Raw genomic sequence first — 13,979 nt, 5'->3', positions numbered from 1 at the left:
AAGGTCGCCAAGACGTTAATAGTGACCAGCTTCCCTGGTCAACTCCTCCAGGGTGTCCTGGACTTTTCCAAGTTTGTCCGTTAAGGGCGTAAGGCAATTATCCAGCATTAATTCCATATGAGTAGTCACCACCGCCACCACTTCAGAGACCCATGCAGAACTCATTGTCAGACCAGCAGGACTTGAGGGCGCCGCCAACTTGTCCTCTAAGAGTTGTGCTGTATCCTTCATTTTCGTAAGTTTTCAATGTCATGGCCAAGACAAAGAAAGGTAGGATTCTATTCCTCACTGAAAAGAAACACTTAGGGCTAGAAGCACTAAAAAATCGTTAGAGCTCTTCCCTTACCGATTCCCTTAGCGAATCGGTAAGGAACAGGCATGCATTAAGGAAAGGGAATGCAAATGAGCTGCTCGTTATAGCTCACTTGCATTCTCTATTCCATCGGTAAACAGTCGGCAGGTAGAGCATGCGCAGAGCAGCCAAGCATTATGCTGGCTGCTCTGCGCATGCCAAATAAGTCCAAAAAGGACGTCAACTGCTCGTGAGGGACTTAAAAATTTTTTTTTTAAGTTATGGCACCTTCGCTGAGGACGTACTTGCTCATACCGTACTTGCCAACAGGCTATTTGCGCTCCAGCTACAATCCTCCAGAGACAATATGAGAGAATCAGGTTAAGCTTCAGAACTTCACACGTACACAAGCAGACAAAAGCCAGGAATATATGCAGCATCAACAAGGCTCTGCTCAGGAAGAGCGTGGACGATGGTCATCCTCAACTGCAAGAAAAGTGCAGGAGAGCGCAGTTGAGGTCCATCTTCTGCCCCTAGGTCTCTCTCAGCCAATCACAGTGTGTTTAGCTGAGCTAAACGCGCTGTGATTGACTGAGAGACCTCCAGGTCTCTCTCAGCTGAGCTAAAAGTGCTGTGATTGGCTGAGAGAGACCTAGGGGCGGAAGATGGATGGGTATCGAAGACGTGGATGATAGACGTCCTCAACTGTGCTCTCCTGCATTTTTCTTGCAGTTGAGGACGTCCATCATCCACTTCTTCAATACCCGTCCATCTTCCGCCCCTAGGTCTCTCTCAGCCAATCACAGCGCACTGTGATTGGCTGTGAGAGACCTAGGGGCGGAAGATGGACCTCAACTACACTCTCCTGCACTTTTCTTGCAGTTGAGGACGTCCATCGTCCACGCTCTTCCTGAGCAGAGCCTTGTTGATGCTGCATATATTCCTGGCTTATGTCTGCTCGTGTACGTGTGAAGTTCTGAAGCTTAACCTGATTCTCTCTTATTGTCTCTGGAGGATTGTAGCAGGAGCGCAAATAGCCTGTTGGCAAGTACGGTATGAGCAAGTACGTCCTCAGAGAAGGTGTCATAACTTAAAAAAAAAATTTTTAAGTCCCTCATGAGCACTTGGGACATGCAGCTTGTTCTTTTTTTTTTAGATGGTTGTTAGGCGCTTTCCCACTGGTCTCTAGGGTCCCGTTCACAGCAGCCCCAGCCTAACGAGAGGTGCAGACCTCCCGTTAGGTTGTCCACGGTAAGGGGAATCAGAAAACGGTAGTGCATCTCATCATAATAGCCTGCAGCGGTTGTGCAGCTCATTATAATAGCCTTTGGATCATCTGCATTCCGTTTTCGTTAGCTGCTACCGTCATCGAAAAATCGGAGAAGCTTTTAGTGCATGCCAGGGTTTACTACTTGCTCGTTAATGGCTTGTTAAGTTTACTGCATCTGGCTCTTAGAAAGCTAAGATCAGCAACAGGAGATCAAATACTAAGTATAATCAGGGAATATTTGATTAGAGAAAAGAGCTGGTTAGCGTTCTCCCCTGGGCATAGTGTCACATGACCCCTCAGAGCTTACAATCTAATCAAGACAGACAAACAGGACAAATAAGGGATAAAGGAATTACTTAAGGTGGGAATTATAAAACAGACATGGGTATTGACAAGTGAATAGAAATTAGGAGTTAAAAGCAGCCTCGAAAAGGTGGGCTTTTAGGCAAGATTTGAAGATGGCCAGAGTTGGATCTTGGCGTACTGATTCAGGAAGTCAATACCAGGCATATGGTGCAGCAAGATAAAAGAAACAAAGTCTAGAGTTGGCAGTGGAGGAGAAGTGTACAGATAAGAGAGATTTACCGATAAATGGAGTTCCTAGGGAGGACTGTAGGAAGAGATAAGAGTGGGGAGGTACTGAGGAGCTGCAGAGTGAATGCACTTGTAAGTCAATAAGAGGAGTTTGAATTGTATGCAAAAATGGATAAGGAGCCATTGAAGGCTAGGGTAAATAACTAATATTTTTGTACTAATTTTTGTATACTCGGAAGTCAAATATGGAAGAACTGTTTCATGGTATGAAGATTAGAGTATTTCCAGATGTGTCTTGAGACACTCAGAGACGCAAGAAACAGTTTCTTTGTTAAAGCCAGGTGTGATTCAGTTTAGAGCTACTTTCAGTCTTAAATATCCTTGTAAGTGTATAGTCTGTTTTCAAAATTGTAAGTATGTGTTTTGTTGAATCTACTCAACTTGCTGCCTTTTTGTCTACTAGACAGGTTGCAGTGCCTTCCTAGTTATCGAGGGATGTATTAGTGTTGTTACCTATCTAGTGTAGTATATTAAGGGCCTCTTTTACAAAGCTGTGCTAGCGATTCCTGTGCGATAAATGAGAGGAAGCCCATTGAATTCCTGTAGGCTTCCTCTCATTTGCAGCATGGGAATCACTAGCATGGCTTTGTAAAAGAAGCCCTAAGTCTTAGATTAGTCTGGTCTTTTTTCCTTTTTTTTTTCCTGTTTTGTTCTTGGATCCTCATTATTGTGGACTTGAGTAATTAATATGCCTTATCTACATTTTATTAATGGAAATTTTTCCTTTTGGTTGTTTATGCATATGTTGCTTTTCTGTAAAAGATTATATGCTTGTTAATTTAAAATTCTATAAATAAAAAAATAATAACAAAAGAAGTCAAATGAATGCTGTTTATAAAATCCAAATAGAAGGGACAAATGCTAAAGAGGCCAACTTTCAGGTATTTTCAAATTTAACTTCCTTACCGGATTTAGTAGAAAGAAGTCCATAGACCATTATTAAAATGGACTTGGGGAAAATGCGCTATTTCTGGGATAAGCAGTACAAAATGTTTTGCACTTTTTTGGGATCTTGCCAGGTATTTGTGACCTGGATTGGCCACTGTTGGAAACAGGATGTTGGGCTTGATGGACCTTTGGTCTTCCCAGTATGGTAATACTTATGTACTTATGTAAGGCCTCTGAGAAGACTGTAAGACCCTTGTAGAAACATACTTTGAATGTTTCTCAAGTATCAATGGTTTGAATCATTCAGTGATTACATAGCAATAGGAATAATGGGCCCTAAATTGTACAAGAGGCAATGAAGATCTCTAAGGCCTGATGTGATTATTCCAAGGGATAAGATGGGCAGCTGAATATTGAATTATTTGACATTAATGCTTTCCTCTGAGGAAGGCCCACCATTAGGGAATTACAGTAGTAAAATCTTGAAGTAATAAGGCTTTGAATTTCTGTCACAAGGTCACTATTTGACAGTAAAGGCCATTCTAGTCTAGAACAGTAGATCTTGAACAGAAAGTCTTTATTACAGAGGAAATATGTGCCTTCACCAAAAAATATAAACTTTGAGACCTCTAAACTGCGAACCTATTTGGCGAAAACAGCATACCCTGAGTCCCTGGAACTATCCTCAAGGAAGAATTGGATGTTTTTCTAAGTGTATGCTTCAGTTTTGTCTCAGTTAATTCTTAATTTTTTTCTAGTCATCAATTCCTTAATCATCCCTAAGTAGCAGTTCAACTAATCTATAATTTCCTGATGATTTGGGTTCAAAGTGGTATAAAATTGTACCTCGTTGGGGCAATTTTATAAATAAATCTATAACGTTTACTTAAGGTTGACTACTAATGACCCCTGCATCCTATTCAAGTTTAATTCATTCTTCTATTAGGTAACTTACCACTATTCCAGAAGCTATGGGGATAGCTGTGTCCATCAACCAGCAGGTAGAGATGGAGAACTGAAAACAGAACTGAGACATATCTCTCTTTGCATCTGTCCAACTGCTCGGTATTTTCTATTTCCAGCAGGTGGATGGACACACGTTTCAGTCTCTGGTTCTGAGTGCTTTGCTCCTGGTACAGTTGGCCAACTAGTCTCCAGTTGAGCCTTGGGGTGGCTTGAGTCTGCAGAGTCTTCAGATTCCTGTTTCTGGTGCCCTGCAAAAAGATGGATGTTTTGCAGTTTAAAAAATGGCCATATTTCCTGTTCGGATTTTGGATGTTTAGCGCAAAATGTCCAAAGTCCGACCTAGATGTCATGTTGAAAATGCCCCCTATGTAACTTTGAGGCCCTTTTACTAAGCTTCATTAGGCACTAGTGTGTGTTATTGTGCTGTAAAAAGCACTGCTATGGGATGTGCTGAGGCATCTCACGATAGTGTGCCCATCAGCACACGCTAATCCCGTGCTGAAAAATATTTGTTATTTTTCAGCATAGGAGGCATGACTGGGTGGAGAGTAGGTGTGCTCTGTGCTAAACGAGTAGCATGGACACATTGCTGCGTGCTTCCTGATTTACCACGGGGTTAGCACGGGAATCCTTAGTGCCAAGAAAATAGGTGTTGGTAAGGGCTTCCGAAGTAATGGCCATGTGCTAATTGGGAAATTAACGCATGGTCATTTAAGAAAAATATGGCAATGTGGCCATTTTACTTCTCTGCTAAAAGTGGCCACAGCGTGCGGCAAAGCCGTGTGCTGATAACACTTTTTAGTGTGGCTTGATAAAAGGGCCCTTTTGTAAGTTTATGTGTTTTGAAAATAAATACCTATATATGTTTGCAATGACCCTTCTCAGTTAGAGGCCTTTCTGATGAATAAATAATTGTTACCTTTTTCCTTTATTTATCTCTTTAGATGGGTAAATGGGTAATTTGGTCTCATCCTGCTTTTTCAGGTCAGGCTTCCTTGATGTGGTAAATTGAAAAGCTGTATTTTGCCTTCTTTTTAAAATTGATACTGATTGATCATCCTCACTTATTATAAATGCAATTTTCTTTTATTTATAATTATTTTCAAAACCTAATAAATCTAAAGTAAAAAAAATACAAGATCGATCATAACTGTGCTAATGAATTATAAGAGTCAATGAGATGAACGATGATATGATCAGAAAATGCCTCAAGTTTAAATTCATGTGCATTCATGCACACTCCTATGAGTGAATCATTTTGTTCTAGTTCAACCAACTTTGGGGCCCTTTTACAAAGTGTGGGGGGGGGAGGAAGCAGTAACGCGTGCTCACCACAAGCTAAAAAGGCACTACCATGGGACACGCTCAGGTATCCCGCAGTAGTTCTGTGTCAATCCTGCATTAAAAAATAAAAAAATATTTTGTAGCATGGGGGCTGTGATTGGAGCCAGAGAGTAGGCGTGCCCTGCGCTAATCAGGTAGTGTAGGTAAAACACCGCACGCTGCCCGATTAGCACAGGGTTATCAGGGAGCCCTTACCGCCTAGTAAATAGGTGGTAGTAAGGGCTTACATGCTAATGGCCACATGCTAATTGGGAAATTATCAAGTGGCCATTAAGGGGAAATAGAAATGGTGGCCATTTTACTTCCATGCTAAAAGTGGCTTCAGAGCATGGCAAACCCACACGCTAAAAATGTAGGCCACGTTTTAGCACTGCTTGGTAAAAGGGCTCCTCGGATTCCAGACATAGGAGAAATAGAAGAGTACCCACACCAGGAGCTGGACACCAGAAACACATAGCACCATAAAGAACATTTTATTGATGTACTGCCTGATGCAGCCATGTTTGAGCATATGCCTGCATCAGGGGCCTGCTCTCATATCCTAGATGCACACATACAATACCAGTTTGTATAGGGCAATAGATGTGTACTTTAATCTTAAGCTTGATCACTGAAAGAATGAAGTATAGTAGCGTGGAGGGGCATAATCGAATCACTGAAAGAATGAAGTATAGTAGCATGGAGGGGCATAATCGAACGGGGATGACTATCTCTAAGGGCGCCCATCTCTAAGGACGTCCCGGTGAAGGGGCGGGGAAACCCGTATTATCGAAACAAGATGGGCGTCCATCTTTCATTTTGATAATACGGTCGGGGACGCCCAAATCTCAACATTTAGGTCGACCTCAGAGATGATCATCCCCGGTTTTCGGCAATAATGGAAACCGAGGACGCCCATCTCAAAAACGACCAAATCCAAGTCATTTGGTCATGGGAGGAGCCAGCATTTGTAGTGCACTGGTCCCCTTGACATGCCAGGACACCAACCGGGCACCCTAGGGGGCACTGCAGTGGACTAACTGATGCACTAGCTGAATGGAAAAAGGCATGCAGTGGTCACTAACCACCTCCCACCTCGAAAAAAACAACTTTAAAACTTTTGTCTTTTTTTTCAGAGTATGGGTGAAGGATGTCCTTTGCTATGCCTTCACTATTTATTTATTTAGATTTTCCTCACACCTTTTTCAGTAGTAGTTCAAGGTGAGTTACATTCAGGTACAGTGGATATTTCTATGCCTCCGTCCCTGCAACGGCAGTTGAAGATGTGCAAAATGTGGATGTTCGTGAGAAGGATGTCCATGCCTGGATGTTTCTGTGAGAAGGATGTCCATGCCTGCTATGCCTCTAACACCCCTTTTATTTATTTGGATTTTGGATCACAAGTAGCAACAGTGGGATTTGAACCAGCCACCGCTGCATTGCAAGACCAGTAGGCCACTCCTCCACTCCACAGAAACACCCAGGCATGGACATCCTTCTCGCAAACATCCACATTAATCCGCAAACGAATCTTTTCCGGAGATGGGAAGGCGGTAGAACGAGAGGACATGAAATGAGATTGAAGGGGGGCAGACTCAGGAAAGATGTCAGGAAGTATTTCTTCACGGAGAGGGTGGTGAACGCTTGGAATGCCCTCCCGCGGGAGGTGGTGGACATGAAAACGGTAACGGAATTCAAACATGCGTGGGATAGGCATAAAGGAATCCTGTGCAGAAGGAATGGATCCACAGAAGCTTAGCTGAAATTGGGTGGCGGGGGGAAGAGGGGTTGGTGGTTGAGAGGCTAGGATAGGGGAGGGCAGACCTATACGGGGTCTGTGCCAGAGCCGGTGATGGGAGGCGGGACTGGTGGTTGGGAGGCGGGAAATACTGCTGGACAGACTTATACGATCTGTGCCCTGAAAAAGACAGGTACAAATCAAGGTAAGGTATACACATATGAGTTTATCGTGGGCAGACTAGATGGACCGTGCAGGTCTTTTTCTGCCGTCATCTACTATGTTACATTTTGGACATCTTCAACTGCCGTCGCACGGACAGAGGCATAGCGAATGAGGTCCTTCACCCATACTCTAAAAAAAAAAAAAGACAAAAGCTTTTAAAGTTTTTTTTTTCAGGGTGGGAGGTGGTTAGTGACCACTGGGGGAGTCATGGGAGGTTATCCCCGATTCCCTCCAGTGGTCATCTGGTCATTTAGGGCACCTTTTTGTGGCTTGGTTGTAAAAAAAAAAAAAAGGACCAAGTATAGTCAGCCAAGTGTTCGTCAGGGACGCCCTTCTTTTTTCCATTATTGCTTGAGGACGCCCCTCTGTTAGGTACACCCCAGTCCCGCCTTCACTACACCTACGACATGCTCCCAGGAACTTTGGTCATCCCCGTGATGGGAAGCAGTTGGAGATGCCCAAAATCGGCTTTCAATTATGCCGATTTGGACGACCCTGAGAGAAGGACGCCCATCTCCCGATTTGTGTCGGAAGATGGGCGTCCTTCCCTTTTGAAAATAAGCTAGATACAGTGGTGGAAATAAGTATTTGATCCCTTGCTGATTTTGTAAGTTTGCCCACTGACAAAGACATGAGCAGCCCATAATTGAAGGGTAGGTTATTGGTAACAGTGAGAGATAGCACATCACAAATTAAATCCGGAAAATCACATTGTGGAAAGTATATGAATTTATTTGCATTCTGCAGAGGGAAATAAGTATTTAATCCCTCTGGCAAACAAGACCTAATACTTGGTGGCAAAACCCTTGTTGGCAAGCACAGCGGTCAGACGTCTTCTGTAGTTGATGATGAGGTTTGCACACATGTCAGGAGGAATTTTGGTCCACTCCTCTTTGCAGATCATCTCTAAATCATTAAGAGTTCTGGGCTGTCGCTTGGCAACTCGCAGCTTCAGCTCCCTCCATAAGTTTTCAATGGGATTAAGGTCTGGTGACTGGCTAGGCCACTCCATGACTCTAATGTGCTTCTTCCTGAGCCACTCCTTTGTTGCCTTGGCTGTATGTTTTGGGTCATTGTCGTGCTGGAAGACCCAGCCACGACCCATTTTTAAGGCCCTGGCGGAGGGAAGGAGGTTGTCACTCAGAATTGTACGGTACATGGCCCCATCCATTCTCCCATTGATGCGGTGAAGTAGTCCTGTGCCCTTAGCAGAGAAACACCCCCAAAACATAACATTTCCACCTCCATGCTTGACAGTGGGGACGGTGTTCTTTGGGTCATAGGCAGCATTTCTCTTCCTCCAAACACGGCGAGTTGAGTTCATGCCAAAGAGCTCAATTTTTGTCTCATCTGACCACAGCACCTTCTCCCAATCACTCTCGGCATCATCCAGGTGTTCACTGGCAAACTTCAGACGGGCCGTCACATGTGCCTTCCGGAGCAGGGGGACCTTGCGGGCACTGCAGGATTGCAATCCGTTATGTCGTAATGTGTTACCAATGGTTTTCGTGGTGACAGTGGTCCCAGCTGCCTTGAGATCATTGACAAGTTCCCCCCTTGTAGTTGTAGGCTGATTTCTAACCTTCCTCATGATCAAGGATACCCCACGAGGTGAGATTTTGCGTGGAGCCCCAGATCTTTGTCGATTGACAGTCATTTTGTACTTCTTCCATTTTCTTACTATGGCACCAACAGTTGTCTCCTTCTCGCCCAGCGTCTTACTGATGGTTTTGTAGCCCATTCCAGCCTTGTGCAGGTGTATGATCTTGTCCCTGACATCCTTAGACAGCTCCTTGCTCTTGGCCATTTTGTAGAGGTTAGAGTCTGACTGATTCACTGAGTCTGTGGACAGGTGTCTTTCATACAGGTGACCATTGCCGACAGCTGTCTGTCATGCAGGTAACGAGTTGATTTGGAGCATCTACCTGGTCTGTAGGGGCCAGATCTCTTACTGGTTGGTGAGGGATCAAATACTTATTTCCCTCTGCAGAATGCAAATAAATTCATATACTTTCCACAATGTGATTTTCCGGATTTAATTTGTGATGTGCTATCTCTCACTGTTACCAATAACCTACCCTTCAATTATGGGCTGCTCATGTCTTTGTCAGTGGGCAAACTTACAAAATCAGCAAGGGATCAAATACTTATTTCCACCACTGTAGTAACATAGTAAATGACGGCAGATAAAGATCTGTACGGTTCATCCAGTCTGCCCAACAAGTATAAAGCTTCAGTGCTTCTAAAACCACAGTTTAGTCATATAGCCAAAAAACATTCCATATTGGAGAGAGATTCCTTGTCGCAGAGCCATTGACCAGAACTTTGGCCTTGGCACTGGTATATAAAAGCTTAACTGCAGCTGACAAGGTAAATGCCATCTTCAAATCAGATGGTCAGCAGTGAAAAGCTATCTACGGTTTTGCAATAAGAACATAAGAAAAACCAGGCTGAATCTGACCCAGATCCATTGAGTGCAGCATCCTGTCTCCGACTGTGGCCAGCCAGTCCAGGTCACGAATACCCGGCAGATCCCAAAAGGCAGATCTATTTTTCATAGCTCATTTCCACAGTTGAGCAGTGGTTTTCCCAAGTCTACCTGGCTAATCAATTTATTATTCCTCCACTTGTTTATGTGTCACTTAGCTTTTTTCTTTACTGGTCCCTCCCTTTGGAACAAACTCCCACTAGACCTTCATTCTGAATCGTCACACTCTCAGTTTAAGGTTTTACTTAAGACTTACCTTTTAACTAAAGTTTTCAGTGATGTCCTATAGGCCGAGCCGTGGGAGGGGGTGGTGGTGTCTGCAGAATTACAGTGTCTCTGAGCTCTCCTCTCTCCCTTTCTTCCTCTCCATTCCTGCCTGCTTCTTTTCTGTCTGATTTGTTGTAATTCCTTTCATATGGGTTTGGATTTTAGAATTGAAAACTGCTTTGATTCAGGATTTGAAAGGCGGTATACCAAATATAAATAAACTAAACTAATACTACTTTATGGACTTTTCCTCCAAGAACTTGTCCAAACCTCTTTTGAATCCTGTTGTTAGTTGCTTTGACCACATCTTCTGGCAACCGATTCTATGGCTTAATTATACACTGAATGAAGAAAAAATTTTTCTATGATTCATTTTCAGTCTGCATCTATTTTTCTCAATTCTATCTTGAATAAAAGTTCCTATTCCACATTCTGTTATGATCTAACCCAGTTCTTCGCAACCCATTCCTCAGGGCACACCTGGCCAGTCAGGGTTTCAGCATATCCACAGTGAATAAGCATGAGAGAGATTTGCATGCAGTGCTTCCCTGGTATGCAAATCTGTCTCATGCATATTCATTGTGGATATTCTGTAAACCTGACTAGCTAGGTGTGCCACGAGAACTGGGTTGAGAAGCACCGATCTCTTACTGGGTGTATGGGAAGAAGAGAAAGGAAATGTTGGCCTAACATCCTGACTACACTTCAGGAGTCATGCATGCTTCCGTGTGTGTGTTTGTCCTCAGTGTATGTCGGTTGAGTAGACTGGTAAGTTCTTCAGAGCAGGATCAGTCAGTATAGTGCTATGCACATCTTGTAGTGTTATAAATAGCAGTTGTAGAACTGGCTGCTGATCTTCAGACTTTCATTAGTCATAGGAGTTTTCCTGAATGTAAGGCATCTCAAGCCAGCCTGATGCCAGGATAAAGGAGGAAACCAAATCAATACATCTAAATCCAAATCAGTTCACCAGTTTTCACAGTTCTAATCTTAATCTTTTTATTTTCAAACACACAGTATATTCCTGAAACACTTGAGATAAACTACTCATTATTTGTTTCAAAGAGGTAAGTGTATTCATGTTCATATACTGCAGATTACATATAAATAAACACAATGTAATGATTCTACCTGTGAAATGGTAACATTGCAGTATAACACAGTACTATTGAAATCAAGCAGATATAAAACAAACATGTATACTATATACATATATAGTTGGATAAAGAATATATAACTACAAATTTGTATATAGTGTTTTGATTTTAGATCATTATATACAGTGAAATACTTTGTTTTGAAGTGATTTTGTTTTAAATAATAGTTAATAGAGCATGACACATTTTTTCACTCTTTGTATTAAGGTCTAATACCATATTCTCTTATTTGGTTTTCTATAAAATGCACTCAAAATGGGTAATTTTATAAAAGGGAGCCTACTAAAAACACTATTTAAAGCCTATTTTACAAAGAAAAGTAGGTGTCTACTTTTCTTTAGAAAATAGTGGTGCAAGTAGCTTAAAATTAGCTTTAATTTAAGGCATAATCACTTTCACTAGCCCTATAGCTGGTGTATATGCCTTCACCTAGATGTTAGGAAGGATGAGGTCGAAATTCAAAACAGTTTAAGCGGGCAGGAGAGACTTCTGCCCGCTGAAATTGCGCTTAGTGGGCTGGTTGCAGAGATAAGTAGCACTTAACTTGCAGTGCCGCTGAATATCGGGATTGACCGGCCATATTTGAAGTGGGCTGGAGAGAGGCGTTTTGAGGGCAGAGTTGAGGAGGAGCTGGCAGCAGTGCAGATGCTGGCAATATTCAGTGCCAGTGCCCACATAGATTAGCAACCAAATAAGACTGCATAAATAGCAGTCCTAACTTAGCAATGCAGATACTGGCATTGAAAATTGCCTGGCACCTGCAGAGCTTCTGGGCACTGGCCTGAAGTGTGCCAATCCCATTTCCTTCTCTCCTAACCCCTCAGAACATCATGAAAGCCCTCCTTCTGATCCCACCTTCTGACCTCCCCCTCCAGGATCCCTCTTGACCTACCTGCCCAATCCCTGGTGGTCTAGCAGGGAAACGGGCAGGAGTGATGCCCACTCGCTTCTGCCCATCACAGCTCAGCTTCAAAATGGTGGCAGTCTCACGGTACTACTCAATTACTGTAAGCCTGCTGCTAGAGGTTGTGGCAGCCATTTTGAAGGGGCAGCTGTGACGGGCTGCAATGAATGGTCATTGCTCCTGCCTGTTTCCCCACTAGACCACCAGAGATTGGGCAGGTAGGCCCTGGGGATATTGGTAGTAGTAGTGGTGGTGGTGGTGGGGGGGGGGGGGCTTTTGTGATGTTTGAGAGGGTGTGAGAGGGAGGGGGTATCAGAAGGAGGGCTTTTGTGATGTTTGCAGGGGAGATTGGAATCTTGGGGGGAGGGAGGTTGGAATATGGCCCTATATCATTATGTGGGTTCTGGCTGAATATTGGCTGGGACCCGGTGGCTAGCACAGAATGAATTAGCCCTGGATATTCAATGCTGGTGCCCAGGCATGGTCAGTATTCAATATATGTGGCTAATTCTGCCTGCAACAATCAACATTAAAAAATATGCTGAGCACTGCATGCTGAATATTGACTGGGATATGTGTACATTATATTGTACATGCTTACTTGTGCACTGTGCTCCTACTCTGTCCAAACTCTTCCCATGTGCATGCCCACTATCTAAGTATTGTTATGGAATTTGTCATGCTACTATACTTCTTTGTGCTTTGTGAGTGTTTGTTCTGGGGCCTATCACTGCAGACTTCAGCACATCCTGTTCACTGTAGCCAGAGGCCTAATAATGGTTTTATCTGCAAACTAGTACAAACCAGCTTTAGCTGGACATATAAGAATAACTGTTGGTAAAACATGAGGTAATGACCAAGCACATGGACAGAGCCCTGTGTATGTGCAGGATTCCTCACTGGGTAATTTATGAGGTGGTGCTCTGTCATGGAAGGTGTATATAAGTGACTTCACATCTAGGGAACGCTGGAATATATCCTTCTGGTAGGTAGGGCATATTCCCCAGGGGGTGGGGGGATGTGTGTGTGCTGTCCCCTTCCACCCGTGACTATGGGTGGGGACTTGGTCTTTGCAGCTAAGAATCTTTCATTCATTCATTCTTTCTTTCTTTTGTTTAGTTCTCTCTCCTCTCAGCTTTCTGTCCTTCATATGATATGTCCTGATGAGGAACAAACTTTCCTTCCTCTTTTCCCTCTTCTCTGAGTTCAGACTAATTCTTTTATAACTACTAAGGTTACTGATGTTAGGTTTTGTGAGATTCCTAATGTTTGCTACAGATACCTGCTCCTGTTGTAGTGAGTAATAAAACTTCCCTTTTTCCTGTCTTTTGGTCTCTGTCAGACTTTTTTCTTCCTGAGAATAGCATAAGCCACACAGCATTACATAATTGGTAATCCCGACGTTTGTATTTGTTTTTTTAATTGTTTTTATTTCCCACGTTGAAAGTCCCTCCCAGGTATGTTTAATGTTCTGGTTATTCTAACTATCATTGAGGGCTGGTAGTTAGAGGTAAACTCAGGGGATGCCTTGAGACTTTTGTTGTTTACTTTTGGCTGATCACCAAAAACCCAGTTAAGTTGATCTTCACGGTTCGTGAGTATAAATTTGCTATTCTCTGTCAGGTTCAAATCTTTGTTTACATTCTTTGAATTTTTTCTTTGTGCCTCAGAACTCTCTGATTACGAAGTCTATAATTCTTTAAAAAAAAAAAAACGGCAAAAGGTGACCAGGAAAAATGGTACCTTTTTCTGGCCCCAAGAAATATGTGCCATTGAGCAATTCGTGGACTTTTACAGTGGTCACAATTTTAGAAGATGTCATTTAGGCTGGCCAGACTTATATGGTCTGTGCACTGAAGAGGACAGT

This window comes from Microcaecilia unicolor, chromosome 5, assembly GCF_901765095.1.
Source record: "Microcaecilia unicolor chromosome 5, aMicUni1.1, whole genome shotgun sequence".
NCBI classification, from domain to species: domain Eukaryota; kingdom Metazoa; phylum Chordata; class Amphibia; order Gymnophiona; family Siphonopidae; genus Microcaecilia; species Microcaecilia unicolor.
This window is presented reverse-complemented; position numbering follows the sequence as displayed.